Here is a 15,078-nt window from a genome sequence, read left to right as displayed (position 1 = left end):
AGAACTCCTTGCGGTGAAAGAGGCTCTTGAGGAGTGGAGACACCTGTTGGAGGGAGTGTCTGTGCCGTTCACGGTTTTCACTGACCATCGGAACCTGGAGTATATCAGGACCGCCAAGCGGCTGAACCCCAGGCAAGCCCACCGTGAGCCTCTCGTCCGGGTACCATCCACAGACGAACGGACAGGCAGAGCGGGCCAACCAGGAACTGGAACAGACCCTCTGCTGCGTAACATCCGCGCACCCGACGGCCTGGAGTAACCATCTGGCCTGGATCGAGTATGCGCATAACAGCCAGGTGTCTTCTGCCACCGGCCTCTCCCCATTTGAGGTGTGTTTGGGGTACCAGCCCCCATTATTTCCCGTGGTAGAGGGAGAGGTCGGTGTGCCCTCGGTCCGGGCCCATCTTCGGAGGTGCCGTCGGGTGTGGCGCGCCGCCCGTTCTGCCTTGTTGAAAGCCCGGACGAGGGCCAAGACCCATGCAGACCGCCGGCGGTCCCCAGCCCCTGCATACCAACCCGGGCAGGAGGTGTGGTTGTCAATGAAGGACATCCCCCTGCAAGTACAGTCTCCAAAATTGATGGACAGGTTCATCGGCCCCTTCCGTATCCTCAAAGTCCTCAGCCCTGCCGCGGTGAAGCTCCAACTCCCAGCTTCACTGCGGATCCACCCGGTCTTCCATGTTTCCGGGATCAAACCTCACCACACCTCACCCCTCTGTGCTCCCGGTCCGGCTACGCCTCCTGCCCGGATCATTGACGGGGAGCCGGCTTGGACAGTGCGCCGGCTCCTGGACGTCCGTCGAATGGGCCGGGGGTTCCAATATCTGGTGGACTGGGAAGGGTATGGACCCGAAGAACGCTCCTGGGTGAAGAGGAGCTTCATCCTGGATCCGGCCCTCCTGGCCGACTTCTACCGCCGACACCCCGACAAACCTGGTCGGGCGCCTCCTGGCGCCCGTTGAGGGGGGGTCCTGTTGTGTGGGCCGCCAGAAGAGGAGGTACTGCTGGCCCACCACCAGAGGGCGCCCTGCCTGAAGTGCGGGCTTCAGGCACGAGAGGGCGCTGCCGCCACGGACACAGCCGGGAGTGACAGCTGTTACTCATTACTTCCTGACAGCTGTCACTCATTCTTCATCACCTCACTCCATAAAACCCAGACGTCATCTCCACCTCATCGCCGAGATATCGTACTTCATTGAAGGTAATATGTTCAGCCGTTTTGTGTTACAATATATCTGTATATTGTGAGTGTTTGCAGGAGTACCGGTTCCTCTTTCTGTGGAAGCTGAGTGAGTGCAGGACGGCACTCTTTTCCCCTGAGGAATCACTGCAGTACTCGTCACATATTGAGTGAGAGGTGGAGGTGGCATTCCCACCGTTGTTACTGGGTGTACACACACCCACACTTGACTGTCTTTGTTCTCGCCAGCAGTACCAGATCCGACAGTCGGAGACGGTGATCACCTGGGAATTCGGGACTTGGCGGCTCCAGTATTCACCAGGTTCGGTGGTGGCAGAAATCGTGTGGTTCCGGCCCTTCTCAGGACAGATGTCTTCTATCCTCGAGCCTGCCCACACGTCACCTTTGTAATTTGACTGTAATCATATTCTGAGATTGTCTGTATATTTGTTGTGCACATTTCACAACATTAAATTGTTACTTTTTGGCTCATCTATTGACCGTTCATTTGCGCCCCCTGTTGTGGGTCCGTGTCACTACACTTTCACAACACGAAACCTAAAAAAAAAGTTGATTTGGTCTTGTTCTGGAAAGTACAAAGGCGATGTTTCAGCACCCCTACTGAAAAAAGGACATGCTGCAGTATTGTAATGGACTTGTTACAAAGAACCAGAGACCAAGATGAAGGACATCAAGCATTTGTTTGAAATGTTTCTGCCACATTTTATCCTCTCCAGCCAAAGAACATATGAAATACAAACAGGCATAGCAAAATACTATAACACCCCATAAATTCCACATAAATCTGACCTCAAGAAGGATGTTAAAGACTGGTCACCCCACCCCTGATTCTCTTCTTCCTGTCAGCAGTTATTTTAGCCCTTTAATGCCTTTGAATAAACTTTGGGCGAAGAACCTGGGTGGGATTTTTGACAACACATAACAATTTTGATCAACTTTGTTGTTACAAGTCCCCACCACCACTGAAATTTAGGCTTTTAGTAAAGTTAAGCTGTTTTTTCATTGAAGGACTTTGATTCCCGTTGTTACCTCAAAGCTCTGTTACTGTGATTCCTTCTGCCTGGACTCAGACAGGCTTCCCTGAGCAGACTACAAATGTTTCAGACTGCTGCTGTGAGGCCTCTTTCTTCGCTGTCTGTATCTTGAAGCATGTTGCAGCGATGGGATATTAGTGTGCCTTAATTGAGAGAGGGCCGACATGAAAAAACAGTCACGTGACTCGTGGTGCCATCTTGGTTCCAAAATAGCTTTCGTTGTCAATCTGTCTGCATATAAACCCAACTATTTTATTTATTTATTTGCTGAAAAATGCTGGATTGTAGACACAACAAGGGCTTCAAAATGTACAGATTCCCTTCAGATCCAAACAGAAGAAACATTTGGGAAAATAAAGTCAGTTGTGTGGGATGGAAGCCGACATCTTCGTCAAAGCTTTGAGAGGTACATTTATTGTTCAGGCCCATGTACAGTTAAACTCACCAAAACCGTCATTGTATAAACCAGATATTCACAGTCACCGTACAAAAAAGTCCCAGTGCTTTTGTTTTCCATGTAACAAACACCGTATATATGGGATTTTGCATAACAGATTTTTCGCTCTCCTCAGATAAAATGTCCCATCTGATCGTAATGTATTTCCATTAAAAACCCTGAGCAGTCTGGATGTGCACAGTAACAGGTACAAATTAAAGTTCAGCGCTTTGACACTCGCCGATTTGAGGAAAGTGGGATAGGAGTCATTTCATTTGTTAAACACAAAAGGCTGTGATTTGACACTTTTCTGCTTTTACTCCGTCTGCCACCATTTTTTAATAGTTTTTGCAGTGCGCACACTGATAAATGGATCAGAATAGTCAGCACATTTACAGCACAAAGTCAGTAAAAGAGGAAAATGTACAGCTTACCTTTGATTTGGAGGTGATGATTGTAGAAAGAAAAGCTTGTTGAAGGTCAAATTAGTCCATAATAAAACATAATCCAGAGACGGAGATCTTTAAAACTGTCATGTACGTCATTGCATGACACAGAATCACAGCTGTGCAGCTGCATAAATCAGGCTTTAAATTATTTAAATAAATCATCATAAATTGTAAATTTATGTAAATTTGATAGCTTAACTATTTTTAAATTTATTTTGATAGCACCTGTACCTGGATGTGTTGCTGTATGTGGTTAAATGATTTTTAAAAAATGTTGAAAACATAAGAGGTCCATTCAGTAGTTCAGCAGAGTTGGAACCAAAATGGCGCCATGTTCTGAGTTGACGCCACTCTCTCAATTAAGGCACTCTATGGGATATGAACCAAGGAGGAAACCATTATCTTTGTGAGTGAGTTTGATGAAGAGGGCAGATCCAGGATTTTTTGTTTGTTTTTCTTTCTTTAACATTTAGGAGTTAGGGCATTTTTCAAATTTTTTGTTAATTTCTCAAGAGATAATTTGCAAATCTTTTTTAGGGCATTGTATGTAGAGTGCTAATATCTGAGAGGTGAAAATTGCTGTCAGTCCAGATAAGAGTCCAGATTTTGTACATCAAAATATACAATTGTAGGGAGGCTGCTGGCTGGCTTTTTTTCTACCGTATGGAAATAAATAGAGCTGGCAACCTGCAACATCTATTAATGTGTAGCTAAAGCAATGACGATTGTGGTTTGTGGTCTTTACATTGAGAACTGCTCCACAAAAGGGGTTGGACTAATGCCCCAAATAGACATGGGTTTGTTTTTAGATCATCAAGAAGCAGCTTCAGTGGGTGAGTCACGTTGTTTGGATGGATGGCAGCTGACTTCCCAAGCAGATCTTCTCTCAACTAAGTGAATGAAAACAGCCCAGAGGAGGGCAGAAGAAACGCAACAAGGACCTCCTGAAGCACAACCTCAAGAACTGCTCCCTCGACTGGAAGACCTGGGAAGAACACACGAGAAAATGAGCCAGCTGGCGAGCAATAATCTGCGCTGGAGTGCAAGTCTTTGAAAAAATGCGAACAAACAGCACAGAGAAGAAAGAGGAACAAGAGAGTAAGATCCTGACCGGCAGAAGCTTCCCGTAGCAACCGTGTGCAGTCTGTAAGAAAGAGTGAGCGTCAAGACGGGGCCTGTTCAGTCATCTCTGCATCCACCATCCTGTCTGGGAATCGATTAAGAGACCGATCTTCCTCGCCAACGAGGGATAACCACGATGAAAACATTTTTGTTAATTACATCCAACTACTTTGATAAACATCAGTCACAAACACTTTGTTGTGGCTTTGACATCTGATAAGTGTAAATTCCTCTATTGTAAGTTTAAGCAAATGAACCATGAACTTGAAGAGCACTTACTGTTTCGAGAGCGCTCCTTATCATTTTCCCTCAGACACCTCAGCTTAACGTACCTTCCTTTGCACTGCATTATCATGACCATATAAACAGACTGTGTGTGTGCGCGGAGTGCTGATGGGATACTTGCTGCTGCGTCCGTCATACATCTCAGTGTGCACATGTCCATGGTCTCGGGTCACCATTGATGAATACATGTCCATCTGTCTTTTCGCTTTGCTTTTGAGCTGTGTGTTATTCTTTTATACCATTACTCATTCAGTCACCCTTTAGTTTAGCTTTGAATATGACGATGATGAGTATGAAGATAATGAGCCTGAGCCTGTTTATGTGCCGCGTATCAGCCAGCATTCATCCTACAATGGTTTCTGATGAAAGCATCAGTGCTATACTTACAAAAAAAAAAATCAGTGGATCAGGCTTCTATCTTGCCAAAATCTGTGATGGTCATAAAATTTCCATTTTATAGAGTTAGGTTTCTGTAGGTACTAGCCTGGAGTATCTTGGCCATTGTTGTCAAACAGCAGTGTTACCGGATGAATGAGTGAGAGAGGGATTGAGGATATCAATCAAGCCAGGCTTGAGTAATTGTCAATTCCACGAGGAGAGCGATGACTGTATATGTGCATGCACTGTGTATATATGTATATATATATATATATATATATATATATATGTCCTTATATGCAGTGTGTTGTTGAGTGGATGCTTTATTGCTTTATTATTTATCTCATGTATTGATCCGGCTGTCGGACTGCACTGTCTCCAATCACGTATAGATTGAAATGGTTATGTGCTTGTTGATTACACCTTTTTTTTTATATAGAAGTAAACAGTAAAATGCTAGTGTGATGGCCGCTGTTTCCATAGCAACTCTTTTAGAGCAACCTCTGCCCACAGTGTCTCACAAGATCAAAGATGTTATTTTTGAAGTACACAGAAAAAGGTGGTGCCCTAAGAAGAAAATGATACACTTTATGTGCAAACACGTACATGTGGGTTCTAGGAGCAGATCGGTGACATTTAGTGTGCATGTGTACTCAACAAAAATGGAAATGCAAAACTCATATTTTTTCTCACATTTTTCATGAGCTCAAGTCAAATATTTAAAAGTTCTATGGACACAAAAGGTTTATTTCCCTCAAATGTTTTTGAAAAATTTGTTAAAATCCATGTTTGTGAGTCCGTCCCCTTTGGGAGGTCTGGCATATTAAGAAGCAGATTAAACAGCACAATTATTGCAGTGGCTACTCGGTGAAGTACAACTCCAAAGACAAGATATTTATTGTCCAAACTGATAGACTTTTTGTTTTTGCGCAAATATTTGCTCATTTTGAAATGAATGCCTGCAACACATTTCAAAAACGTTGGGGCAGGGGCAACAAAAGACTGGGAAAGTTGACGAATGCTCAAAGAACACCTGTTTGGAACATTCCACAGGTGAACAGGTTAATTGGAAACAGGTGAGTGTCATGATTGTGTATAAAAGGAGCATCCCCAAAAGGCTCAGCTATTCACAAGCAAAGATGGGGCGAGGATCACCACTTTGCGAACAACTGAAAAAATGAAAAAACAGTCCAATAGTTTAAGAACAATGTTTCTCAATGTTCAATTGCAAGGAATGTAGGGATTCCATCATCTACAGTCCATAATATAATCAGAAGATTCAGAGAATCTGGAGAACTTTCTATACGTAAGCAGCAAGGCCGAAAACCAACATTGAATGTCCGTGACCTTCGATCCCTCAGGTGGCACTACATTAAAAACTGACATCATTGTGTTAAGGATCTTACTGTGTGGGCTCAGGAACACTTCAGACAAACATTGTCAGTTAACACAGTTCATCGCTACATCTACAAGTGCAAGTTAAAACTCTACCATGCAAAGTGAAAGCCATACATCAACAACATCCAGAAACACCATCGCCTTCTATGGGCCCGAGCTCATCTGAAATGGACAGATGCAAAGTGGAAAAGTGTGCGGTTGTCTGATGAGTCCACATTTCAAATTGTTTTTTGGAAATCATGGATGTCGTGTCCTCCGGACAAAAGAGGTAAAAGACCATCCAGATTGTTACCAGCACAAAGTTCAAAAGCCAGCATCTGTGATGGTATGGGGGTGTGTTAGTGCCCATGACATGGACAGCTTACACATCTGTGATGGTACCATCAATGCTGAAAGGTACATCCAGGTTTTGGAGCAACACATGCTGCCATCCAAGCAACGTCTTTTTCAGGGACGTCCCTGCTTATTTCAGCAAGACAATGCCAAGCCACATTCTGCATGTGTTACAACAGTGTGGCTTCGTAGTAAAAGAGTGTGGGTACTAGACTGGCCTGCCTGCAGTCCAGACCTGTCGCCCATTGAAAATGTGTGGCGCATTATGAAGCCCAAAATACGACAACGGAGACCCCGGACTGGTGAACAACTGAAGTTGTACATCAAGCAAGAACGGGAAAGAATTCCACCTACAAAGCTTCAACAATTAATGTCCTCAGTTCCCAAATGCTTATTGAGTGTTGTTAGAAGGAAAGGTGATGTAACACAGTGGTAAACATACCACTGTCCCAGCTTTTTTGAAATGTGTTGCAGGCATCCATTTCAAAATGAGCAAATATTTGCACAAAAAAAAAAGTATTTCAGTTTGAATATTAAATATCTTGTCTTTCTGGTGTATTCAATTGAATATAGGTTCAAGAGGATTTGCAAATCATTGTATTCTGTTTTTATTAACATTTTACACAATGTCCCAACTTAATTGGAATTGGGGTTGTACTCCATAATATGGATGTTTTTTCATATTTATCAATTAAATTCGAGAGAAACGTCTGCCAAGAGTTGACAAGGACTCAAAATAACAGATATATGATTCACATTGTGACCCGGACTTTACCAGGATCCAGATTCCACAACACAATGCAATAACTGCATATGGATCCAGAATGGTCCGGCGAATCAAGATGTTGCAATCCGATATTTAATTCACAAGCTGAAATAAAATAGTGTCTTCCTGATCTTGGTTTTACATCGTGATGTCATATCCATGAACTAGTTTTGACATAATCCTTAAAAATCTATATAAAGTGAAATCTTGATCCAGAAACAGGTGTCCCGTCGAGATGAGGTGCATCGCACTACTGCACATGCGCACATCGCTCTACCCCGGACTTGAAGACGTCACCCATCGAGATGAGGTGCCTCGCGCAACTGCACATGTGGAGATAATGTAACCCGCTCAACGTGCAACTGCGCATGCGCATTTTGTTTTTGTTGTTTTTTTTTTCCGTCAAAGTTTTTTTTATTTATTTATTGTATTCAGTGTATTTATAGCCTAGTAAGTAAAACATTTTCTGTATTTTACGTTAGGAGCATAAATGTATGTATATGTATATTTTGCCTGTCAAAATAAGCTAACTCCAGGTTAAAAATACTTATCGTTTCATAGTGAGTAGATTTTATACATTACTACGTTCAGATGAACAATTTCTACATTTACTTGCCCATCAAAATAAGCGAACTTCGTCAAGTAATTTTTTCATTGCACACGTGCAGTTACGCGAGGAACCTCATCTCAACGACGCACCTCATCTCGACAGAACACCGGATCCAGATCACCTCCAAAATTTAATGAAGTCTTCTATGGTCTAATAACTACCTGTGGTGAAAATTTCATCAAAATCTATGCAGTATTTTTGATGTAGTCCTGCTAACAGACAGACAACCAAACACTGCAGATGATCTTCATTACATCCTTGGTGGAATTTTTCTTTTTTTTTTTTTTCTTTTTTTTTAAACTTTAGTGCATGAAAAATGGGAAAGAAAAGAAAGGTCTTTCCTTTATATTTTTGTTTACTGTGAATGTCGGCACAGACATATATGTCCAGTGCCTGCGATGTCTCAATTATTTATGCATTTGCAACATATTGCTCAGACATCTGGACTGCAGGATTGTCTTACAGACATAAAGACATGGATGACCTCTAATTTCCTGCTTTTAAACTCAGATAAAACTGAAGTTATTGTACTTGGCCCCACAAATCTTAGAAACATGGTGTCTAACCAGATCCTTACTCTGGATGGCATTACCCTGACCTCTAGTAATACTGTGAGAAATCTTGGAGTCATTTTTGATCAGGATATGTCATTCAAAGCGCATATTAAACAAATATGTAGGACTGCTTTTTTGCATTTACGCAATATCTCTAAAATTAGAAAGGTCTTGTCTCAGAGTGATGCTGAAAAACTAATTCATGCATTTATTTCCTCTAGGCTGGACTATTGTAATTCATTATTATCAGGTTGTCCTAAAAGTTCCCTGAAAAGCCTTCAGTTAATTCAAAATGCTGCAGCTAGAGTGCTAGCAGGGACTAGAAGGAGAGAGCATATTTCACCCATATTGGCCTCTCTTCATTGGCTTCCTGTTAATTCTAGAATAGAATTTAAAATTCTTCTTCTTACTTATAAGGTTTTGAATAATCAGGTCCCATCTTATCTTAGGGACCTCATAGTACCATATCACCCCAACAGAGCGCTTCGCTCTCAGACTGCAGGCTTACTTGTAGTTCCTAGGGTTTGTAAGAGTAGAATGGGAGGCAGAGCCTTCAGCTTTCAGGCTCCTCTCCTGTGGAACCAGCTCCCAATTCAGATCAGGGAGACAGACACCCTCTCTACTTTTAAGATTAGGCTTAAAACTTTCCTTTTTGCTAAAGCTTATAGTTAGGGCTGGATCAGGTGACCCTGAACCATCCCTTAGTTATGCTGCTATAGACTTAGACTGCTGGGGGGTTCCCATGATGCACTGAGTGTTTCTTTCTCTTTTTGCTCTGTATGCACCACTCTGCATTTAATCATTAGTGATCGATCTCTGCTCCCCTCCACAGCATGTCTTTTTCCTGGTTCTCTCCCTCAGCCCCAACCAGTCCCAGCAGAAGACTGCCCCTCCCTGAGCCTGGTTCTGCTGGAGGTTTCTTCCTGTTAAAAGGGAGTTTTTCCTTCCCACTGTCGCCAAGTGCTTGCTCACAGGGGGTCATTTTGACCGTTGGGGTTTTTCCGTAATTATTGTATGGCCTTGCCTTACAATATAAAGTGCCTTGGGGCAACTGTTTGTTGTGATTTGGCGCTATATAAATAAAATTGATTGAATTGATGATTGACATCTACAGGACATCAATTTGAAAATCTTACAACTGTTCATCGGTGTTCATCCCTCTGTCTTTCTAGAGCTAGATCTTAACAATCGCTCAATGGATTTTCTTCATACATTATTACCTATCGCTGCTGAGATGCGTAACATAATGGAACCCTTTTTAAGTGAGTATGCTGTCAATACATGGCTATGATAGTTAAATTATACAATGAATGTTTTGTTGCACTGCCAAAACAGCAAAAATTAAAAGCGCACTAAATTTATGTCTGTAAAGATATTTAGTTATTGTCATTACCTCAGCCAAGGAGGTTATGTTTTCTGTCTATTAGTTGAGGAGTTAACAACAAAGATATCTCAAAAGGACCTGAACAGGTTTCATTCAAATTTGGTGAAGAGGTAGATGTTGGATCAAAAAAAAAAAATCTGATTAAATTTTCATTGCTGATTAGTTCAGCGATCAGGATCAAAGTTTAGGATTTTCCCCTTGTTCCTCATTCCAAGACAGACAGATAGACAGAAATGAAGGCACAGGTTCAAAGATTAGCCACCAGGATCAAGAGTGACTGATCAGGAAGAAAAGGTCAGCCATGGGTATCTAAGAATCTATGAGAAAGAAATAAAAAGAAATAACCCTCTCACACCAAATGACAAAAGAGATTAAAGGAAAATGAAAATCTCATTTTAGATGATCTAACGGTACAAAGAAAGTTCTGTTGGCAGACATTTCTGCTCACTTGTTTTCAATGTCTTCTTTTTGACAACTGACTTTTTTTTTTTTCCAGTGTATTGATATTTACTGCCTCCCTCTGCTGGACTGTCTTTTCAGATTAAGTTGTTGGTATTCTAGCATGATCTTGGATCTTTCTGTTCTTCAAAGCAGACACTAGATTGGTTTTCACAGCAACATAACTATATGGAACTGCAAATCTGCTCTTGAGGAGGTTTGCGAGATGCAAACATGATTCAAAGATGGACAGAAAGGCTCTGTTTTAGCAACTCCTCCCAACCTTTGGCTGTGCCATTCTTGCGAGTTGTACCAGTTGTACAGTACATTGATGATAAGAAAAGGAAAATTCCAAGGGGGAGAGAATATTGTGTGACTGTCAGTCTCCTTTAGTGTACTGTGACTCATTACTGTTTGACAGGCAGTACTTCATTCAGGAGTGAATAATTTTATTATTATTCCTCCATAAAGTTTTCCTCTTTACTTCTGTATTTTAATTTTAGCCTCTTCTCAGGTCATTGCTATGCCGGTACCTGCTCTGAATATTAAGGACTAAATGATAAGATCATTGATGCAGTAGACACACAAAGCTTCCGACAGTGAACAAATGAAAAGGACACATCTTTTATTGCTTTCTGCTGTATAATTTGATTCTCTGATTTTCATACTGTGATTCTCTGACTCATGTCTTTTTTAGTTTTATTTTGTGGTTTCTGATTTTTTGTTGTTGTTGATGTTGTTCCATGCTTTTATTGTGTACTGAACAATGTAAATAAATGTGATTCTCGAACCTCATTTAACATCAAATTACACTCTTCAGCCCATTGACAACTCCAGCTAAAAGAGGGTTACTTTTTTAGTCGCTGAATTGCTGGAATGTTTAGTCGACCTCTTCGATGGTTGGTCCTGATGATCCGCCACCATGTTCAGCACCAAAAGCACCAGGGGAGCCACCAGGCATCCCCTCTGGTATTCCACGGGAGACTTCATGTTAAAAGCGTAAGACTCCAGATGGTTCTTTCCAGCCACGTTTTCACTCTGGACGTAATCTTCTGCCTTGTATTTCTCTGCTACCTGAACCATGCGTTCAATATCCTCCTTGCTGAGACAACCCTTGTAATTTGTGATCGTGATCTTGTTCTCCTTGTCAGTGCTCTTATCAACAGCAGAGACATTTGTGGTACTGTTGGCATCAATGTCAAAGGTCACCTTGATCTGCAGAATGCCATAAGGAGCAGGAGGGATGCCAGTCAGCTCAAAATTCAAGTTGCTATCTCTCTTCATAGCTCATTTACCCTTATAAACCTGGATGAGTACACTCGGCTGGTTCTCAGAGTAGGTGGTGAAGGTCTTGGTTTGTTTGGCGGGAATGGTGGTGTTACGCTTGATGAGGACAGTCAAGACACCTCTAGCTGTCTCAGTACTCAAAGATAGAGGGGTGGCATCCAGAAGAAGTAAGTCCTGGACATTTTCAGACTTGTCATCCCACAGGATAGCAGTTTGGACAGAAGCTCCATAAGCCACAGCCTCATCAGGGATAATGATTTTGTTGAGCTCCTTTCTATTGAAGAAGACCTGTAGAAGCTCCTGAATCTTGGGGAAATAAGTGGAACCACCAACTAAGAAGTTGTCATGAGTCTGATCCTTATCGAGCTTTGCTTCATGGAGTGACTTCTCCATGGGGTCCTAGGTGCCACGGAACAGGTCGCTGTTGTGCTTCTTAAAGCAAGCCCTGGTGATTGAGGTATACAACCCCAATTCCAGTGAAGTTGGGACATGTGTAAAATGTAAATAAAAACAGAATACAATGATTTGCAAATCCTCTTCAACCTATGTATATTCAATTGAATACACCACAAAGACAAGATATTTAATGTTCAAACTGATAAGCTTTATTGTTTTTGTGCAAATATTTGCTCATTTTGAAATGGATGCCTGCAACACGTTTCAAAAAAGCTGGGACAGTGGTATGTTTACCACTGTGTTACATCACCTTTCCTTCTAACAACACTCAATAAGTGTTTGGGAACTGAGGACACTAATTGTGAGTGTCAAAGGAGCATCCCCAAAAGTCTCAGCTGTTCACAAGCAAAGATGGGGTGTGGATCACCACTTTGTGAACAACTGCTTGAAAAAAATAGTCCAACAGTTTAAGAATAATGTCTCTCAATGTTCAATTGCAAGGAATTTAGGGATTCCATCATCTACAGTCCATAATATAATCAGAAGATTCAGAGAATCTGAAGAACTTTTTACACGTAAGCGGCGAGGCCAAAAACCAACATTGAATGTCCATGACCTTCCATCCCTCAGGCAGCACTGAATTAAACCGACATCATTGCGTAAAGGATCTCACTGCGTGGGCTCAGGAACGCTTCGGAAAACCATTGTCAGTTAACACAGTTCGTCGCTACATCTACAAGTGCAAGTTAAAACTCTTCCATGCAATGCGAACGCCATACATCAACAGCACCCAGAAACACCGCCGCCTTCTCTGGGCCCAAGCTCTTTTGAAATGGACAGACACAAAGTGGAAAAGTGTGCTGTGGTCTGATGAGTCCACATTTCAAATTGTTTTTGGAAATCATGGATGTCGTGTCCTCCAGACAAAAGAGGAAAAAGACCATCCAGATTGTTACCAGCACTAAGTTCAAAAACCAGCGTCTGTGATGGTATGGGGGTGTGTTAGTGCCCATGGCATGGACATTGGACAACTTACACATCTGTGATAGCACCATCAATGCTGAAAGGTTCATCCAGGTTTTGGAGCAATATATGCTACCATCCAAGCAATGTCTTTTTCAGGGACGTCCCTGCTTATTTCAGCAAGACAATGCCAAGCCACATTCTGCACATGTTACAACAGCGTGGCTTCATAGTAAAAAAGTGCGGGTACTAGACTGGCCTGCCTGCAGTCCAGACCTGTCGCCCATTGAAAATGTGTGGTGCATTATGAAGCACAAAATACGACAACGGAGACCCCGGGCTGTTGAACAACTGAAGTCATACATCAAGCAAGAATGGGAAAGAATTCCACCTACAAAGCTTCAACAGTTAGTGTCCTCAGTTCCCAAACACTTACTGAGTGTTGTTAGAAGGAAAGGTGATGTAACACAATGGTAAACATTCCACTGTCCCAGCTTTTTTGAAACGTGTTGCAGGCATCCATTTCAAAATGAGCAAATATTTACACAAAAACAATAAAGTTTATCAGTTTGAACATTAAATATCTTGTCTTTGTGGTGTATTCAGTTGAATATAGGTTGAAGAGGATTTGAAAATCATTGCATTCTGTTTTTATTTACATTTTACACATTGTCCCAACTTCATTGGAGTCTATTTCAATACTGACTTTGGTGCTCAAGGACAAGGTGTGCTTGGCCTCCTCACAACCACTGCAGAGGTGGTGGGTAGCTGTCTTGTTTCCACTGATATCCTTTTTGTATTTGTGCTTGAATTCAGTGCTGAAGTGGTTGATGATGTGGTTGTCAAAGTCTTCCCCACCAAGATGAGCATCTCCAGCAGTGGATTTCTCCTCAAAAATGTCATCTTCAGTGGTCAAGATAGACATTCAAGATTAGCACGTTCCTCTCAGAGTCAACCTTCTTGTCCAGTCTGTATGCAGTGGCACCAGCAGTCTTTCCAAGGTAAGCTTCTATGATCTCCTTCATCTTTGTCAGCACCATTGAAGAAATCTCCATCTACCTTTGTACTCAACTTGAACTTTAGGATGACCCCTGTCGTTCTTTATGACAAATGGCCAATGCTTCATGTCAGACTTAACTACTGAATCCTCAAATCTGTGGTCAATGAGATGCTTGGCATCAAAAACGGTGTTGGCGGGATTCATGGCAACCTGATTCTTGACTGCATCTCCAATGACCCTCTCGGTATCAGTGAAGACCATATAGCTGGGTGTCGGCCTGTTGCCTTTGTCACTGGCAATGGTTTCAACATTGCCACGCTGAAAGACACCAGCACAGGAGTAGGTGGCTCCAAGATCAATTTCAACAACTGGTCCGTTTGCCATGATTTCAAATTAATGAACCGCAGATGGAAGGGGGAAAAAAAGCTGTGGAATAGCAGTGAGGGTGACCATGTCTTTACCGGCTTGAGAAGAGAAAGAAATCTTTTTTCTGGTTTTTATACTTTACGTGTTCATTTTAGTAATGACAGGATTGTTACAGATGCACTGAATGTTTTTTGCCACAGTGCCACAAAGCCTAAAGTCTACACAATCTTGATTCAATTATTTCAGCTAAATTGTGGTGGTAGGCAGAGGCAAAATTGCAAACATAGTCACTGTCGACATTCTTTTGTACTTTTGTACCCAATTCAACCCAAGTTGAACTGGGTTTTGTTTTAAATGTCTGGAAAAGGAAAAAAGGAATAATTTCCCTCTAATATCCTGTCATGGGTTTTTCCCATGGCATCCTCCCAGTTGGATGTGTCTGGAAGACCTCACTAGGGAGACAACCAGGGGGCATCTCCACAAGGTGCCCAAACCACCTCAGATTTCAATACAAAGAAGCAGTGGCTCTACTCAAAGTTCCTCCCCAATATTGGAGCTTCTTACCCTGTCCAGAGTATAAGCCCAATACCCAAATACCAAATCTCACGACCATATAGGATAAGAGCGTAAATTGAGAATCTTGCCTCCTGGCTGAACTGTTTCTTAACCATACCGGTC

At 42.2% G+C, this 15,078-nt stretch overlaps 1 pseudogene; it reads right to left on the bottom strand.

Moving 5' to 3' along the window:
• Positions 1-11,126: 11,126 nt before the first annotated feature.
• On the bottom strand, positions 11,127-14,479 carry LOC117521974 (annotated as a pseudogene).
• Positions 14,480-15,078: the final 599 nt, after the last annotated feature.

Source organism: Thalassophryne amazonica, chromosome 12 (assembly GCF_902500255.1).
Source record: "Thalassophryne amazonica chromosome 12, fThaAma1.1, whole genome shotgun sequence".
Lineage (NCBI taxonomy): Eukaryota > Metazoa > Chordata > Actinopteri > Batrachoidiformes > Batrachoididae > Thalassophryne > Thalassophryne amazonica.
The sequence above is the reverse complement of the archived record's forward strand: the minus strand, read 5'-3'. Positions and strand labels throughout refer to the sequence as shown.